The following is a 19,552-nucleotide window of genomic DNA, read 5'->3' as shown; positions in this document are numbered from 1 at the left end:
CATACTGCAGGGCTCAGAGGATTCTGCTCTGTTCATCTATGGTTTCCTACCTTCCTCCTTTAGAACGGTTCCATCAACGCTGCCTCCGCACAATCCTAAACATCCACTGGTCAGACTATGTGACCAACACATCTGTTCTAGAACAGGCAGCAGTCACAAGTATAGAAGCCATGTTGCTGAGAACACAGCTGTGCTGGGCAGGGCACGTCTCCAGGATGAAGGACCAACCACCCCCTCCCTAAGATCTTGCTTTACGGTGAACTTGCCACCGGCTGCCGCAAGAGAGGAGCCCCGAAGAAAAGATGCAAGGACTCCCTGAAACAACATCTCAGCCTTGGCCATATTGATCACCACAACTGGTCTACTCTGGCCTCCAATCGGGAGGCCTGGAGACACACCATCTACAACGCAGCTGTCTCCTTTGAGAACACACGCAGGATCACCCTCGAAGAGAAAAGACAACGCAGAAAGAACCGTATATTGCAGAATACACCATCTAAGGAGTCTTTCTGCTGTGCCTTTTGCAATCGGATATGTCTGTCTCGTATTGGCCTCATTAGCCACCAGCGTGCCTGTAGCAAATGTGGATAGAGCCTTCCCAAATCTTTGTTCGCGAAGCCTAGCCATGACCTTCCTCCCTTCTTTTCCTCATCCAGTCTCCTGCTTGGTGATTCTTCCAGAACATCCTCATCCTGTGCCTGCCTCACATGGGGAGATAAAGGACCAGCTGAAGGTCTCCAGTGGTGCAGTTTGTGCGTTGAGGGTGGAACTCCCTGTCAGGAATCAGCAAATCATGCCAAGAACATCTAGAAAACTTAACCCCTGTAACACTGCAGACCAACAGCCACAAGTGTTACTGCTGCAGGAGAGAGGGCAGGGTCATGGCTGTCCCCAGTGCCCCGGGTCCTGCTGCCACAGGGGAGTCCTCTCCATGGGCTTGGCTGTGTTGCAGCGACTTCAGCAACTGGGCCATGCTTGCTTTGAAGAAAATTTGGACCCCAAGAGCCTGTGGGTGCTGTTAGACATATCTGCTTTGTACTCCCACAGCCAGATTTCTACTTGTCCTTGCTCACAGCAAGAACTGCGCAGGGTGGGACAGGCAAGGAATGAGCAGACCATGGGGAACCTGTGGAGAAATGCTGCCTGGAGGCAGCTCATCGTGCAGCAGAGCTGACCCCATCATTAGCCAGATGACCACCAGTACCCATCTAATCAGTCCTACAGTAATTAGCCAGGAACAAGCTCTTCCTCAGCCTAAAGAGTTGTTATTAAAATCTGTGGGGTGGCTGCTATCTCGTTAACTTTGGAATTGCTTCAGAAGTTCAGGTGTAATTACCCAGCAATTGCAAGGAGAGGAAATTATGGGGCACTGCCCTTGTTTTAATACATCAGGGGTTTTTAGCCACACATGCTCTGTGGAGTGGCAAGAGGAATGAGCAGTGAGGGATTCAGGAATTAGAACATGTGGAGTCAAATGTAGTGACCAGAGAATGCTGATGCCTCCAGGAACAGAAGCAGCAGCTGGTCTGTGGTCAGTGTGTCCAGGCTGTGCTGACCCACAGGAGTAGATCTGGGCTGGACATGCACTGGGAATATTTGATGTGGCAACTGGTCTTGGCAGGTCAGTTCTGCCTGCAACGTGCAGACATTTCCCACTGCTGCCCAAAAAATAGGTCTTGAAAGCCATGTACTGAAACACCAGGTCATTCTGCAGATACCCTCTGCACACCCCAGCACTGCCCTGCTTGGACCCCAGCATAAATCAATGTCTCATAAACGGAGCAGGATGTAATTCCATCTGCCCGCCCCCTCCACCGTGGTTCCTGCCACAAAGGTCGCCCAGGGATGTCACAGAGGGGTGATGGGTGTCAGTGCACTACTGGAAGGACATTATGGCCATGATTTGGCATCAGAATTTATTCTGCATCTTAAAATAGAGAAGGAGATAAACAGCAACATGTGATTACGTGGTGTCTTTGTCAGCACTTTCAAGCCTCAGTTGCCAGACGGGCTAATTCTTTATCATTCAGTTTTGAAAGTAGCGAAAGACCTGGGGGAGAAAACAGGAGGGACAATTCATTCATTCCAGGAACAGTGACTGGAAAATGAAGATGTGAATTTTGGCATGAAATGGCATGAATCACACGTTGGAAAGCTCAGGTTTGAAATGGGCTCACAGACTCCTTTTGGGTAGCTCAGATGAAAGGTTTCATGTGCAGAAAAAGCCACAGGCCAGGCTTGTCTCCAGGCCAGAGACCCAGCAGCCTGTGAGAGTCCAGCCCAGCATTCCCATCACATGGAGTGTGCAAGGGAAAACACTACCCAAGCCTGTCAACCTTCTTCTCTCAGCCTTGTCCTTTTGTTTACTGATACAATACGATGTTTTTAACTTCTGGGAAATCCTTGGAGGACCTGGAGTGGGAGTCTGCTGAGGAACAGCAACCAAGCGTGACCTGAGAGCGCTGACACACAGACACGTTGGAGGATGAAGGCTGGGACAGGAGCCCCGAGGGGCTGCAGGGCCTCAGGTCCCCGGGAGCCTTGCAGAGCTCAAGGCTCTTGTCAGCCCAGGACACTTGGCAAAGCTGAAGGCGAAAGAAAAGGGGCAGGAGAAATGGAAATAATGGAGAAGCTGAAGTGGACCTGTTTGCATCGTATTGTGATGAGCAGGACAAACCCAGAGGTGTCTGAAGGGTTTGGAATGAACCTTAGACTGGTTCTTTGTTACACCAGTACCTGCAAAACTGAGGGGGGGGGGGGAAGGAAATGCTTAAACTGAGCCCAGTGATTTGTGACCTTCTGCTCTCCAGTGCAGTGTCCCACACACTGCCCCAGCCCTTAATGCCGCTTTAGCTGAAGCAACACCCAGAGCAGGACCATGGCTGCTGGAGAAGGGCTTGGATGAGGGTTATTAACCCCAGCCCTGCTGTCCCCAGCTCTCCCCAGTTCCTCTGCTCCTGGAGATCTCATTTCTCTTTGCACTGTAAAAAGCACAGCATGAGCTGTCGGTGCCTGTGGTGTATCTGGGTGACACAGTTTTCAGCACGAATCAAAACAGACGTGTCAGAGAGCCCTGCAAACAGAGTCACTCACAGAATGCCTTTTCTCTTGTTTTCTTTACCCTGAAAAAAGTATTATTTGAACTTGTGGGAAATGATGGTAGGTGTGAGGAGAGCAGCACAGTCCTAGGGCAGAGCCCACAGAGACTCGCCCTGTTGATCTCCAAGAGCTCCTGGATTTTCTCACATTTTCATGCATCTTTAGCCTCTGTCATGGATCAGAAACTCCACTAAGCATCACTGTTTAATTGGCTTCCTTGGATCAGCTGCTCCTTACCTGTCTCAGTCTCTTAATCCACCCACAGTCTCAGTTTGGGATCCACGCTCCTCAGGAAGGATTTTTCTGTCACCACCCACTGATGCACTGGAATTGACCCACAATTGCAGACACCACCAATTACACCACTGGGAAGATTTAGTCATATCAGTTAAAATTCATGTCTCCGTTGGGTGCAGAGGTAATTAAATCTTACTATCATTATTGTGTAATAAAGGGCAACTGAAATTTATTTAATATGTGCTGGGTGAGAGGTGCTTCATTATAAAACTCAGTTATATATCCTTAGGGAACACTTGCAGAGAGCAGAGAAGAAACCAAAGCTGTCTGGGAGAAGGGAGCACATTCCTGGTGGTAACAGGGATTTGGAGCCCACCAGGGTGCACTAGGACCCTGAGGGGCTGTGATGGCATTTTGGAGAGATGGGGTAAGGAGGGAATATCATGCCTGTGATCACCCCGTTCCTGGGGACCTCTGGGCTCATGCTCAGGTCCCCAGTGCAGGAAAACAGGCAGCTCCTTCAGAAACACACACTTGGAGGAAAGCTCCATCCCCTGGGAGACATATCCTGGGTATATTTTAGTTCCATTTCACATGGCCCAGATTGATTCATCCAAAAGCTGCGCAGGAGGCACTGGGAGCATCAGGTGTAACACGACTTGGTGATGCAGGAAGAGATCTGTTTCCCACTAAAAGAAAGCGTTTGCAAATGGTCCTTTAAATTTAAGGTTTAATTTCCCCTTTTTGCAAAGCCCATTGATACACGTAAGCACTCACCAGCTCTTCCACCCTGCTGTCACTGGGAAGTAAAGCCCATGAGAAGTTGGGAAGTCCACAGGCAAAGAGTTTTAAAGCTTCTTACGAGCTGTGCTTTTTCCACAGAGCCTTCCTGCTAGGAAAGCATGTGGCAGCAAAGGCTCCTGACCATTTTCCATGCTCCATGTGTTGCGCCAGCAGCTCTGCTGGGGCTGTTTCACTGGGACTAATTATAACCATGACTTGGAGGAGCAGCAGGGGGGCTCGTTGGGATGGTGCAGTTGATGTCACAGGTAGCAGCACATGCTGGGGCTTCCAAAGGCCTGTGAGTCACTTCCAGCCAGCGGATGAAGCTCTGAGCCATTGTGGGATTCAGGGACTGACAAGCAAGTCAGATGAGCAAGATGAAGGAGCCTGACATGGTGCTCTGGAGAAACTGCCTTACAAGGATCACCTGCCACCATGGTGCTTGCTGCAAATGGGTGAGGATGTTGAGCACTGACACATGGCCCAGGGTTTGAGTCATCTTTTATTTCAAAACTTTCTTGCTTTTGATAACATACAGCATTTTTCCGAAGTTGCTTTGAGCTATTCTTTTGCTATGGAACCACTGTCACACATCCTCTGCAAAAATACTTCAACTGCACCTGTGATTGATTCATGGATGGCAAAGGCAGAAGGAGCAGTCAATCATCTGGCCTGAGCTCCTGTGTGGCACGAGGCAGATAATCCCATCAGGACACTGCCTAAAGACCAAAGTCTTGCATCTGACTAAATTACATCCCCTAGGTAGTTGTCCAGTCAGCTCCTCTGAGGGATTTTTTTGGAGGTTAGTCACCTTCCATGTGTGCTATGTGCTTCCAGCAACACATCACTTCTCACAGAAAGGGCTGTGGCAGCAGTCAGCAACATCCAGGGTCTCCAGCCTGGTTTGACACCACACCATGGCTGCCAGGGGACTTCTGGAGACTTCCAGAAGCCTTCTCAATTCCTCTCTCCAGCCATGGCATGGGAGGTCACCCACTGAGGGGTGGGCCTCTCCTAAGTGGTGAACCAGGACAAGTCCATGCTGGGGAGCTGGAACAGGGGATCAGGTTTGTTGGTTTGCCAGTAAAGCTTCTTGGGACTGTGTACTCATTTCCACAGGCTGTGAGCCCATGGGCGCTCTGACCCTGTGCACGTCAGCACTGTGACTGATGTGTGGGATTATAAATATGGACTTGAGGAAAGAGACTCACTCCCAGGGAGCACAGAGCCAGAAGGGATGGGTCAACATAGAGAACCGGAGGGTTTTATGGGATCCTAAGTCCCTCAGTGGCAAACCCAGATCTCCTGCTTTTGGCCAGTGCCCCAGGCTCTGCATCTCATCTGCCAGATCCTCATCCCCTGCAAACTCAGTGCAGTTACAGGGTTGCCAGCTCCAGGTACAACCCAGAGAGCCCAGGTGACCTGTGGTTAGGAGGACAAAACCCGTGAGTTCTGACCTGTTGCACAACAGCTTCCCTTGCCCTGCTCTGCGCCGCGTGCAGGATGTGACTCCTCAGCACTCACACACTGCACAGGCCCCAAACCCTGCCACTGGCACAGCTGTTCTCATGCTGGCTGGACACTGTGGGGCAGTGCTACAGACCTCTTAGCTGCACTACTCCCTGTTTCTAATCAATCCAGTCAATTAGTCTCACTAAGTTCAGCATCCCCATTGCCCAGTTTCACAGCCAAATCTGCAATCAGCTGCTTAACTGCCCCTCTCCTTGTCAGGCTTCACACCCCTCAATGTGATCACTGCTGATCTGGACCAGCCACACATCTGTGACCAGTGTGATCTCACAGTCACATGGGGGCCTGAATCCAGGCACACACAGCCACATGCTCCCTCCATGCCTGCCTGTGATCCCACCAAAATCCACATCAAAGGCAACCTTTCTCCCTTCTATTGAAACGAGGCTTTTGGGGTAGACCCCAGGATCTCAGAGCTGTGGACATCCCAAAAGGAGAAGCCTGGCTGGGCATGGGGAGTCTCTGCCAAGGCAGATGCTCTGAGCCCCTGGCTGGTGCCAGCACGTGGAATGAGCCAAGTGCTCGGACGTGCTCTGAATTCCCACGGGCAATCACTCCCGAGAGCCGCCGGGCTGGATTTGATGAGCAGTAACTGGTGTTCAGTGGAGTGAGTGCAGCCTCTGCTCTAATTGCTTCTGTAGGCACGAGAGAGCTGTTTTCCTCCTGACCCCCTCACAAAGCATCCTAACCATGAGCTCCCACCTCTATCAACATATTCCCTGGAGTTTCCCCCTGTGCTCCAGACAACAGTGCAGATCTGCCTCCCAACAGGGCTGATGGCAGCCCACCCTCAGAGGAGCAGGGCTGGGAATGCCCAGCCCTCCTCCCAGGCTCAGCACCTTCTCCCCATATCGCTCCCATCGCTTTGATTGTCTTGTGACCCGTGTGAGAGGATGTTTTCTGAGTCATCAGGCTCCTGTTCCTACACAGATGTCAATTGTTAGAGCAGAATAAGGCATTGTCTGGACCACAGGAGTTTAAGAAGCTCTTGGGTAAGAGCAGCAGAAGCAGCTTCTCCAATCTGTCCCAGTGCAGCCACATTTTTGCTGTCAGATCTCACTCTGTGAGATCTCACTCTGTGAGATCTCACTCTGTGAGATCTGCTGTGTCCTGTCAGATCCCAACCTGTCTCATTCCCCTCCATGGGAAGTGGCAGAACCAGCAGGGCCAAAGGTGTTGCTGGCACTGTGGTGGGACAGGGCTGCCAAGGAGCTTGTCCTTGCAGACTCACTCGGAATTTGAACCACACACAGATGAGAAAGTGGAAGACTTGGGGCCACCTGGGGACATGGTTTGGGGGTGATTATGATGGTGCTGGTTGATGGTTGGACTAGATGGTCTTGAAGGTCTTTTCCAACCTTCACGAGTCTGTGATTCTGTGACTTTCCAAACCAGGATGCTCCAAGGTTGCAAGTCCCAAGCAGGTTTCAATGCATGGCCAAGAGTAGGGAAACCTGAGGACCATCCCTGAGCATCTCCTGACAAGGACATGCTTTGATGTGGAGAGAAATCAGGCACGGGGAACCCTCCTTGTCCTTGTTGATGTTTAGATACCATGGCTCATTTTATTCCAGGGACAGCCAGTTTGACATGCAGTTCATGTCAGCAGGGTGCCAAGGCTCCTGGAAAGGCCAGAGGATCTGCAACTAATTAACCCTGATGAAAAATGAGGATGTAGGCTGCCAGGCCACTGAAGCCCCTGAACTGCTTTCCCAAGGGATGCAAATGGGAAAGTGAAAGGTATTCCTGTGCTGCACAGCCAGGCCCCTCTGCAGGGCACAGAGCTGAGCTGGGAGCCCTCAGGCAGGGGCTGGGCTTTGTCTTCCCCAATTGGCCTCCTCAGAAGCAGGGGAGCAGTCCAGGAACAGTAGCCACACCCCTGCCAGGTTGGATGGGGTCCTGAGCAACCCGCTCCAGTGGAAGGTGTCCCTGCCCATGGCAGGGGGTGGAGTAAGATGAGTTTTAAGGTCCCTTCCAGTCCAAACCATCCATGAAGGACTTTGCCTTTGCTCAGCCTCTGGCTCTCAGCTGTTGTGAAACACAGAAGAGCTTCGAGACAGGTCCTAGCCAGGAGAGGTGTAACATAGACCAGTCTTGCAATGCCTGGGCTGAGAAAGGAGGGAGACGAGGAGGGAGCAGGGGTGACCAGAGCAGGAGCAGCATATTATGGGATTCTGTGACTCTGTGATCCCAGCAGGACCCAGAGCAGGTTTTCTGTGGGCAGCATTGGTTGGTCCTTGGTGACCCAGGGCTGTGATGCTTGACTGACACCCATATGGGTTTCCCTCTCCCCATCCACGACGTGGGGGATCCCAGCTCTAGTTCCCTCTCCGTCTGAAGAACCATTTCCGACGTCTTGTGGGACGGGGAAGGGGAACTCCAGAAACAGGGTTTTTCAGGCCCCGAGCCTGGAGGGGAGAGGTGCCCTCCCCTCCCCCCAGCACCCACGTGGCTCCATGGCAGGCACAGAGACAGCACACCGGGCGTGGAGAGGAGGCAAGAGAGAGTTTATTGTTGGGAAGGGGTTTATAAGGCTTTTAGGAGGGTCAAAGGGGAACCAATCACAAGTTCAGGGTCACACAAAAGAAACCATCAGGTAAAGGGTCAACAGCCAATAGGAAGGGGTTAAACAAAGGACCAATGGGACGCCTCGGGACATCTTCCCAGGACACTCCTGCATGGGAGATAACAGTTGCTGTGGGGGGTATTGGGAAGAAGAAACACGTGTTTGCAAAGGGACCACAAAGAGCCATTTTAAAACATGTTTAAACAAGTTTCTCATCAGATTCACTGCCACACACCCATGGTTTGAATGGCACAAGTACTGCAGCACTGACTGCAGCATGGATTTTCCAAGCATCAGAGATGCATGTTTCCCTTCCTGGGATGTTCACTTTCCTTCAGGAGCCTGCTCTGAGCCATAACTTGGCCAAGAGTATGTTTATACTCTTGAGGAGATAGAAGGGGAAAGGGACAGACCAGGCAGAGAGGTAAGAGAATTAGTGAGCAACCACCTGATGTTCAAAGGGACATAGGGAAGCTGGGGCTGAACATATAATCATGGAATCATAGAGTCACAGGATGGTTTGGGTTGGAAGGGACCTTAAAGATCATCTTGTTCCACCCCCTTCCATGGGCAGGGACACCTTCCACCAGCCCAGGTTGCTCCAAGCCCCGTCCAACCTGGCCTTGGACACCTCCAGGAATGGGGCAGCCACAGCTTCTCTAAGCAATCTGTGCCAGGGCCTCAGCACCCTCACAGGGAAGAATTTTTTCTTAATATCTAATCTAAACTTGTTCTCCGTCAGTCTGAAGCCATCCCCCCCTCGTCCTGTCACTACATGCCCTTGTAAATAGTAATGAATCAAAGGATACTCCATGTCATGGACCTCCTGTGAAAAACACCTTATGGTCGAATGTCAGACACTTCGTAGGCAATTAAACTGTCTATCTGACAGTTTGTTTGACTTGTAAGGACAGGCTGAAATTCATGGAATTTCTAAACACTGCAATTAATCTGTTCAAGTTATCACAGAATAACACAGGACATGCTGAGTTGGAAGGGACCCACAAGGATCGTCCAGTCCAACCCCTGGCCCTGCACAGGCCCAGCCCCAAGAGTCACCCCCTGTGCCCCAGAGCATCATCCAAACCCTCCTGGAGCTCTGGCAACCTTGGGGCTGCGCCCACTGCCCTGGGGAGCCTGGGCAGTGCCCAACCAGCCTCTGGGGGAAGAACCTTTGCCTGAGATCCAACCTGAGCCTGCCCTGACACAGCTCCAGCCATTCCCTGGCTGCTGTCCCTGGTCCCCCCAGAGCAGAGCTCAGCCCCTGCCCCTCCTCTGCCCCTGCCCAGGAAGTTATAGCATAAACTGAAAGAACAAACAATAGATGAGACAATCTTTAGATGAAATCCCCATTCTCCTATCCTAGAAGAATTAATGTCTTACAAATTAGTCCAGATTTTGGCTTCAAAGTATAAATAAGTCTGTATCCAGGTCTGGGGTCCTTAACACAAGAAAGACATGGACCTGTCAGAGCAGGTCCAGAGGAGGCCACGGAACTGCTCCCAGGGCTGGAGCCCCTCTGCTCTGGAGCCAGACTGGGAGAGCTGGGGGGGGTCACCTGGAAAAGAGAAGGCTCCAGGGAGAGTTGAGAGCTCCTTCCAGTGCCTAAAGGGGGCTTCTAAAAAGGAGGTAGAACAACCTTTTATTTTGGCAGAGAGTGACAGGACAAAGAGCAATGGTTTTAAACTGCCTGAGAGCAGGGTTAGATGGGATATTGGGAAGAAATCTTTACTCAGAGGGTGGTGAGGCTCTGGCACAGGTTGCCCAGAGAAGCTGTGGCTGCCCCTGGATCCCTGGGAGTGCCCAAGGCCAGGTTAGACGAGGCTTGGAGCAACTTGGGCTAGTGGAAGGTGTCCCTGCCCATGGCAGGGGGTAGGAACAAGATGATCTTTAAGGTCCCTTCCAACCCAAACCATTCTGGGATTCTGAGTTCTCTCTTTCCCATCTCTACCTCATGTCTCATCACCTTCCCAGCCATCCAAAGTGCTGTCACGTTCTGCTGCACATGTAAAGGTTGGTTTAACAGGCACGAGTCCTGATCCTATTGATGCTCACTGGGAGGTTTCCCTTGCACAGTTAATGCAGATGGAATTCTGACTTCAACACACTTTTAGAAAAGAAAGATTTCGAAAAACCCTGTTCTGTATTTCTGGACTTTGATGAGAAGCTTCTCATGGCCACGTGTTGTCTGGAGGAGGTTCTGATTGCCCCAGTGAGTTACTGCAAGGACTGCAGCACTGCTGGAGGGGCTGGCACAGCTCAGGAGAGGGAAAAACTGACCATCTGTGAAGCTTTGCTCAAAATACCAGAGTCTGCCATAAAACATTCTGCCTGATTAAAGCCCCCAGGAACCTCAACTGGAGGAGCCCTCCCCCACCTTCTCTTCATTTTACAAGGTGTTTTTAAAGTTAAATGGCACCTGATTCCACCCCAGAGCATTTGTATCTTGGTAGCACATGGGGTCGGGTACTTGCGGAGCTCAAGTACTTAAGCAATCCTTTAAAATCAGAGCTGTGCAGTGTAAGTGGGTACTTCAGCCCTGTTTTCCTGAGCAGGGGCAGTTCTGTAAGACAACAGGTGTGACCATCAATAACTCAGTCATTCAGCAAATTAATTCCCATGTTGGCTGGCTTTGAGCTGGGATTTTGGCTGATAAATGCAGCCCCAAGGAGAAGAGCAAAGAGAGAAGGGCAGGGACCTGCAGGTTCCCCATGCAAAAGGCACAATGAGCTGCATTCTCTTCTCCTGTGAAGACAGTGTATTTTGGACTAGGAATGTTCAAAGCAACAACATGTCACGGACAATTTATTCTACATGAGCCCTGGGGTCTGGTTTGGAAAGCTATCTCAGCAAACCCCCCTGGTGTGCTAATGGCCCTACTACTGGTAGCAATGTGATGTCCTATTGATTACTTATCCATCGTTAATAGACCTCTGTACTCCCAGAGGATAACTCTGGTGTAACTGCGAGTGAGTGTTTGATGTTTCACTGCAGGCACAGGATCCAGAGCCTCAAGGGTGATAAAGACCCTTTCCCAGCAGGTCTGTAAAGAGGGAAAATTCATTTACCAGGGTTAGACTTAGAAGGGATGTCCTTAAAAAAGGCTGTAGCCTTTTCACTGCCATCAAAAAGGGTCTGTAGGCTCTGGGATCCTGTTATAGCAGCATCTGCTTTTGGATGCACAGCCTTTGTGCTGTGAACACACAGGAGGGGGATTTACATGGGCAATGCTGTCTGGGAAAAAGAAGGACATCCAGCCCAGTATTTGTACCCTGCAGGCCCTATCCTGCAGCATTTCATCAGGTTTACAAACCTTGAGGTCCAGCCCAGCCTCAATAATCCCTGTAACTGCCCAAGGTCTGCATGGTTCATGAAAGAAAAGCAGTTTTTTTCATTTCTTGCTCTCTGACCCAAACTCTCTTATTTAGCCTTTCTTTGCAATTCTGAGTTAGTAAACATGCTCTGATCCTGCAAGATGACATCCTTGAGCAGCCAGTTGCCTCTGAGCACACTCAGAAGGGCACACAACAAGTCTCCTGTCCCGGCAGGAACGTGGCAGTGCGGGCACAGACCCGAGCAGCCTGAGGCACGAAGGGAGCCTCTGCAAGCAGGGTGGAGCACTGCGAGCCTGGGGGCTTGTCTGTGTTCCACTGGCTTCCAAAGGGACTCCTGGCTCTCCAGCCTTCTGTGCTGGCCTGGTATCTCATCACAGCAATGGTTCCCACTGCTCTCTGACAATCTAGTTGCCTGCCCTGGTCTGTGCAGCCCCAAGTGATATTGCAATGAACTCTTTTGGTCAAAGGCCATGAGAGTTGTCCATCACGTCAGACTAGCAGGGCTGGAAATCTCCCCCTGCACCCAGCCCAGAGAGCCCTACAGAAGAGAGATGTGTTGGCTGTGGGTAGAGTGGGGGTCTGGACACGGACATGGTTTCTTCTCCAGCATGGAAGACCCCTGGATCCGTCTGCCAGAGACTCAGGCTCAACCATAACCCTTTCCCTGTCATTTGGAAGCAACGATTCCTGGGCAGTTGTTGCTGAAGGAGCTGCCTGTGTCTGAGGAGCACATCAAAATGCAGCAGTTAGCTGTGCTGGGAGAGCACATCACCCAGCTTGGCTACGTGAGGAGCTTGCTCTCTGCTGTAAACACGAAACTACACTTGCTCAGAGGCAGCAGGCTCTGTATTTCATCACTCTGTCACTGCAGCACTGCAGCAGGTTTATTACAGGATGGATGGATGGATGGATGGATGGATGGATGGATGGATGGATGGATGGATGGATGGATGGATGGATGGGCCACCAGGGCAGTGGGGTATTTGCTCTCTGAGGAACGCTCAGTGAGTATGGTAAATTGGTTGAGGAGGATTACAGCTGGTGGTAATGCAAGGCACTGTCCAAGGAGAAGGGAGACAGAAGGGTGACCTTGTTATTTCCCCTTTGATTTCCTTGCAAATGAATTTATTCAGCCCATTGTGCTGCAAGGGCTGCTCAATCTGCTGAGTGTCACTTGCCCGGTGTTGGGATGTCCCCTCCATCCTTTGACTGTTTTTATGGACAGAGAAGCTCTGGGTGCTGGCAGGGCACCCATTAGTCTGGAGTATCAGAGTTGTAAATGCCCCTTTGCTCTCCCCTAAGCTCTGCTGTCCATCCTCTCCTGTTGTGTGCTGCTCCACTAAGACACCCTGGCAATCCTCCTGGCTCTCCCTGGAGGCTGAAGGAGCTCCATTTGGGGGCAGATCTGGGGCCTCTGTGTTTCTGGTTTTTTTCTGCTGTGCCCTGGTGACTCTGTGTGGGCTGGTGTTGTGCCTTTCACAGGCACCTATGGAGCAAAGGGAGCTGGGCCACAGCAACACCCCAGGGGGTATTTAGGGCAGCTGCCTGTCCAAGTGCTGCTGCTGTCATGAGACAAAACAGGACACGACCCCTCATTGTTCTGCTGAGTTCCAGGGACAGCTCCCAGCCACCCCAGCTGAGGGGCAGGGTCTGATTCCAGTGGGAATGGCTTTAAACTGAAGGACAGTAGGTTTAGATTGGATATTGGGAAGTAATTCTTCCCTGGGAGGGTGGGGAGGCCCTGGAACAGGTTGCCCAGAGAAGCTGTGGCTGCCCCTGGATCCCTGGAAGTGTCCAAGGCCAGGTTGGACGGGGCTTGGAGCAACCTGGGCTAGTGGGAGATGTCCCTGCCCATGGCAGGGGGTTGAAATGAGATGATCTTTAATGTCCCTTTCAACCCATGATTTTATTATTCTATGAAGTGAGGGCTATGATCAGAAAGCTCTTGAGGACAAGCTCTTGAAAGGCCACCAGTGGACTGTGCTAGAAGGAGGGATTGTCTAGTGGGGTCAGCAGGGTTCTGCCTTTGGAAACTGAGGCTGAACTGAGGGTGAAAGAGGAGACATAAGTCAATGTTCAGGAATGGCCTTTGGTTTAGGGAGTGTTTGAGCTGCTGTGGCCCACCACATGACTCTGCAGTGCAGAAAACCTGGGTGGTGTCTGCAGTGGGTCTGTGGGCTGCTGCTCCAGCTGAAAAGCGAGAATGCCTACCAGATATGATTTAAAGGAGTGAGAACAGTTGGGAAATACCAGGCTTAGGGTGACCTGTGTGTTAATAATCCCAGTTCCCTTATCTATATGTATTGTTCCCTACTCTTAAATGTCACAGGCACAGACCATTTGTCCCACAAACTTCTGCCTCAGTCAGTGTGTTGCTTGGAAGGTGCTAAAGAGGCAGCTCTGTAATAATTTACCTCTTTTGGTTGCCTCAGGCCTTCCTTTGCTGCATACACTCGTGCTTCCCTGCTCACAAGGTCCCTGCAGGGTTTGCTGCAGTGTGTGTGCCATTGCTGAAGGTTTGTCCTTCGCTGCCAGGAGGGCACTGTCCCATGGACACAATGGCACACAATGTGTGTGCCAAGGCACTGTCCCATGGACACAATGGCACTCTCCAGGCACCCAGATCACAACCTCTCCTTGCTTTTCGGTAAGAGTCACAGAATATCCTGACCTGGAAGGGACCCACAAGGATCCTGGAGCTCTGGCAGCCTTGGAGCTGTGCCCACTGCCCTGGGGAGCCTGGTCAGTGCCCAACCAGCCTCTGGGGGAAGAACCTTTTCCTGAGATCCAACCAAACCCTCCCCTGACACAGCTTCACATAAGAGACGCGGAGGATCTAATTCTTCACAACTATGTCTTTCAAAACATTTTGCTTATTTAGTGTGCAAGTCTGTCTGACACTTGTGCAGGTGTGAGCACTTGGCTCTTCTGCAAACCTGGGTCTGAAGCTGGTCAGCCAGAAAATGAAGGGTACATGTTTTGAGAGCACTTGTCTTACTTTAAGTCAATATGTTCTTACCTTAAGTCACTAATGAGGAAGCAGATGTGATCCTGTGGGAGGAGCAGAGACAGGTTGTTTTTTCCAAACCTTTGTTCCACATCAGAGTAACAAGAATCTTCAGATCCTTTTATGACACAACCCAGACTAATTCCCAGGCAAGTCCATCCTGCTGCTGAATGGGAAAGGTGTTTTGTGTAAAAAGTGGTGAATAATCATATGATTAAACTCAACTTCCTCAGAAGGACTCCCAGGAGGCCTCACTGTTGATTCTGCAGGCAGTCTCAGGGTTAGCTGCTGATTGGCTTTGCCATCCTGTAAGGAATGAGGGCTGGGTGTGCCTGCAGGTGTGTGCTGGGAGGAGCAGGAGCATCCACGTGTGTCTGCGGACACGTGTCCACCTCCGAGTCCGTCTGCAAATCCAGGAAGCAAAGTACCCAATCAACAGGGTGTGACATAAAGGTACATCCAGTCCTGTCTGTCTGAGCACACAGATTCAGTTTGGAGACTTTTTTATCAGAAAACAGTGCAAATCTAGAAGCTTTCTGTTTGCCTTCCCATTTAATTGCCATTTCTCAGTTCTTTGATATTTGATACATATTTCACCTTTGCAGCAGGTCTCCAAGGAGGAAGCTTGTATTTGTGATGGCACATTTGGGAGTGTGGACCCTGCTGTTACAAGAGCTGAATTGAAAAGAATTTATTAAATATATCGAGAACAATTGATCAAGGTCATCTGGGGGAAGTTTTCTTGGACTGATACAGAATAGATACGAAATGAGGGTCACCAACTGAAATCCAGCAAGGACCCAGGTACAAAAAGACCTTTCAAAGATTAAAAGGACAGCAAGGACAATATACAGCTGTGTCCATGCTGTCCCCTTTGGATGAGGGTGCACATCCTACCAAACAGCTGGTATGAACTTCTTGGACTTTGCTCTTCTTTGGGAAGACAACAATGTGGTTTGGCCTCAAACCCCTCTAGAAACCACAGGGTTGCTCACACTTGGCAGGGTTCCATATTGCCATGAGTTTATGGAGACTGTTTGGGGGTTGTTTGCCCATGTATCTGCATTTCCCACTGCACTGCTCCTGTGGGGTCATCTAGAGGCAGCATCTCACAAAATACCTCTCATGCTCTTTAGTCAGAGGGCTTTGATAGCTTATTCCTTCCACTGATTGCATCACTTTTTACTTGTCCTGGCCATTAATTGCAGGTCTTTGTTTCCAGCAGTGTCTAAAGGCAGGTCAGGATTGGATGCCTGCACCTTCCAACATTGTTTTTTCCTTCAGGCCATGCAACTTTTGTCATTTCCAGAGTGCAAATACCATTTGGAAAACAAACTCAAACCGATTAAACCACACCTTTATAATTCCTGTAAATGTAATGGCCACAGTTCCCCATGTTTGTATTTTGTCTTTTGGAACTGTCAGGGCTCACAGCAGAGACAGAGGCATTATTCACCCAGGGCTTATCTTACTCACAAGGCAGAGAATGTTTGACTTGTGGTTTCAGGTGAAGGACACACTGCAGAACCAGATCATTCTATCTCCAGATCATTGATTCATGAGCCAAAGAGAGATATTTCATCATTTGGGCCAAACTTATCACAGTGGTTGAGCAGAATTACAGAAATTGGGCTCAATTAACATAGCAATCACATCCTAATTATTTTTACTGCAGCAGCATTGTCTCCTGTCTCTTGGGCTTGATTCACCCCACTACTGAAGGCAGAACATTTTCAGGAAAGTGTTCACAACTCCTCCTCCCCAGGTCAGAAGTAAGAGAGATTTTGCAGGTGTAATGCATCCCCCCACCATGGTCTGCAGTGTGTTGTGGCAGGAGGGGCTGGAAGGGATTTACCCCGAGGCTGAGGCAGGAGGGTGCTGCTTTGGGAGCTGGTCACACACAGAGCCAGGCCCCAGAATCTGAGCACAGCAGATTTCTGCTCTGCCAGTGGTGGGGGTGAATGTGACACTGGTATTTGCCTGCTGGGACCTGCAGGACTGGCAGAGGAAGCCCACTTTCATATAACAGGGTATCAGACCTTTTAAATCACATTATGGGACAATATTTTTTATGCAAATGAGCTGCAAGTGACTCCCCAAAATCCCCAGGTGTCCTTATTGCCAGGGACCTGCTGCTGCGTGTTCCTGAAAATCCATGGCTTCGACAGCTGAAGGCCTGGGAGGCTCAGGATTCGTGCAGGAGTGTGAAGGGGAAGGGCTTTGTCCTGTCTATGTTTTACAGCTTGGAAAATCCAAGGCTTCAGCTCTTCTTTTTGCCGGTTTTGTTACAGGACCTGCAAAAGGGGAAACTTCTGCCCGCACAGCTGGGGCAGGGTTTGTCCCACACAGGGATGTTCCCAGGTGCCAGGGAGATTTTGCAGCTCAAAGGTGTTTAAAAATGACCATACCCAACGCCCAGAGGATTTTCCACAGTGGCAAGTCTGGCTTAGGAGTCCTTTGCTCCTCATGGTATTTGCTTTGTCCCAGGTTCAAGGTGCTGTGAGCTGGAGTTTGGCATTGCAAACCCCTCGTCGGGAGTGTCCGGAGGCGATGGAGTCGGGCTTTGCACAGCTTGTGTTCTGTGTGGCTCTATCCCCCAACTCAGCTGTTAACGCTAATAGATTAGGGAGAGATTGAGCTGGATCAGATAAGTATATTAACACATCATCTGCATACAGCATTAATGCAAAGCTCTCTGAGCCCATGTACTGCCGGGGATATTTTCATTTTTGGCGTGTATTAGATGCCAAACATCCAGTTGCAAAACCAAATGACAAGAAAACAAGATGTTCTCTTAGTTCTTTTCTGCCCAGGGAAGTGGCTGGATATGAGGTTTTTCGGGAGAAAGCAGTTAAAATAAAGCCAGTACCAGAGCATGGATCTATCTACCTGGCAGCTGTGAATCCAGGACAAAGCTTTCCTCAGCAGGAACAGGACTCTGGCACATTGTGGAGCACCAAGGGGGCTGGCAGGGTGAAGGTACAGATGGTGGTGGCTGAAGTGCCCAGACTAGGTGAGCTCTACTGTCTTAGTGACCAGTGCCATTAATCTTAATTAACTTTAATCTTAACTTTGAGCTGGGCAGGTAAAATAACACCTGAATTACTTCATCATTGCCATCATTGCCACAATTAGGTAGAAAGGTCACACCTCTGGATGTGTCTCCAGAATGAGAACCATAGAATGTCCTGAGTTGGAAGGGATCATTAAGTCCAATTGAGCTCTGCACAGACACCCCAACAACCCCACTCTGTCCCTGAGAGCATTGTCCAAACCCTCCTGGAGCTCTGGCAGCCTTGGGGCTGTGCCCACTGCCCTGGGGAGCCTGGTCAGTGCCCAACCAGCCTCTGGGGGAAGAACCTTTTCCTGAGATCCAACCTGAGCCTGCCCTGACACAGCTCCAGCCATTCCCCTGGGTCCAGTGGGAGGCACATGGCCCTCCCCTCACATCTGACAGCACCACTTGGGGACACTTTGAGAGCAGATCAGGGATGTGCAGTGGTGAGTTATAACTTTTTTAATGACAAAATTAAAAGCAAAAAATTTAAATTTCGGGGTTTTATCAACACCTTCCCCACCACCACCCCATATGTGCTCCCAGGAAATATTCACACTCCCCTAGAGATGCCCATTGAGACAAAAAGAACGATTCTGCAGTGAAGGTAAGTTTTGGAAGAAGGGGAAAGAATCACAATACCTGGCTCCAGGTATTTTCTGACCACCAGGTTAGAAGGGTCTTCTCCTGCTGAGGGCAGCCAGGTAAGCTGGGACGGAGCTGGTGGCAGTGGAGAGGTGATGAGGCCCACTGATGGATTGACCCCTCGTGTGTAAGGCTGGTGGCACTGGGTACCTGGGGCTGTGCCCTGGGACAAGCAGCACCTGCACAAGGCAGGTACTGACCCTTCTGCGGCTGCATCTCCATCAACATCCTGGGCACCTTCCACTGGCTCACCTTGACCAAGATTTTGCCTTCAGTTGGGAAAGAACTCGAAATACCAAATGTTCAGAAAACTTCACTTTATCCCAACACAGCTCAAAGAGGGGCAGCTGGAGGGGTGACACAGGTGTAACACATGAGGTGTTAAAATGTGGGAAGCCAACCTGGGAAGGCAGGGCCTGAGGCCTGTAAACAGGGGCAAGTGCTGAAGGTCCTGGTGGCCAGACTGTCCCAGCCCCACTTGTTGCCATCCTGCTGCCCCTGACAAGGCAGAAGGTGGTGTGATCCAAGTGCCACAGGCACCTGTGGGTTCCAGCTGGTCACATCTGCTCTGGGCAGACGCAAAAGACTCAACAGCAAGAAGGAGTTAATGATTTCTACTCCTTTACAGCTCAGATCAACTGACTTTCTCTGGCTGGAGATGCAAAGGAAGGTGTCCTAAGCCAGGCTAATTTGGGTTGGACTCAGCTGTCACAGGTCAGTTCTCTGTCACGCTGTAGAAACTGGGGCCACTTTGTGATGAAGGACGGGGGGAATCAGTGTGTCAGCTCTGCAGCTCAACCCCTGCACCCCCAGAGGGAGGAGCCTGCCCTTGGCTGAGGAATTCCTGGGAGAGCACTGCACCATCCTGAGGCGCTTTGGGGGGCTGTACCTGCTGGTGCCCTCCCTGTGCTGCCCACCCTGCCAGGCACAGCAGAGCCAGCTGAACCTCCTTCCTGAGGAACGTGGTTAAACTGTGATGGACACTAAAGCCTGGGGCTTGGAAAAGGTGAGCTGGGAATCTGCAGGGAGACTCCAGCGCTGCCTTCACAGCCTTCCTGGAAGCCAGCTGCCAGCCAAGCTGGGACAGCCAGCTCAGTTTTGTTCACCAGCTCTGCTGCATCTCTGCATAGAGAAGGGATGGGGATGTCCTTCCCTGAGGAGCTTCCAAGCCTGCTCCCACTGGAGAAGGTTCTCTGGGGTGCAGTAGGTGAGGGAGAAAAGGGTCAGAGTTCCCTACAACTCACACAGGGAGAAAAAACCTGCCTAAAAGTCTACAACCACCAAGAGGCTGTTTA

The 19,552-nt window shown here is 50.7% G+C and overlaps 1 long non-coding RNA gene across 1 annotated transcript; it reads right to left on the bottom strand.

Moving 5' to 3' along the window:
- Window positions 1–3,882: 3,882 nt before the first annotated feature.
- On the bottom strand, window positions 3,883–4,285 carry LOC120323498. Its single transcript, XR_005563984.1, has 2 exons — window positions 4,114–4,285; window positions 3,883–4,025 (listed from the first exon to the last, which is right to left on the bottom strand). It is a non-coding gene; the product is annotated as an uncharacterized LOC120323498 (long non-coding RNA).
- Window positions 4,286–19,552: the final 15,267 nt, after the last annotated feature.

Source organism: Pipra filicauda, unplaced genomic scaffold (genome assembly GCF_003945595.2).
Source record: "Pipra filicauda isolate LSUMZ 115617 unplaced genomic scaffold, ASM394559v2 scaffold272_size1030459_pilon, whole genome shotgun sequence".
In the NCBI taxonomy this organism is placed as follows: domain Eukaryota; kingdom Metazoa; phylum Chordata; class Aves; order Passeriformes; family Pipridae; genus Pipra; species Pipra filicauda.
The sequence above is the reverse complement of the archived record's forward strand: the minus strand, read 5'-3'. Positions and strand labels throughout refer to the sequence as shown.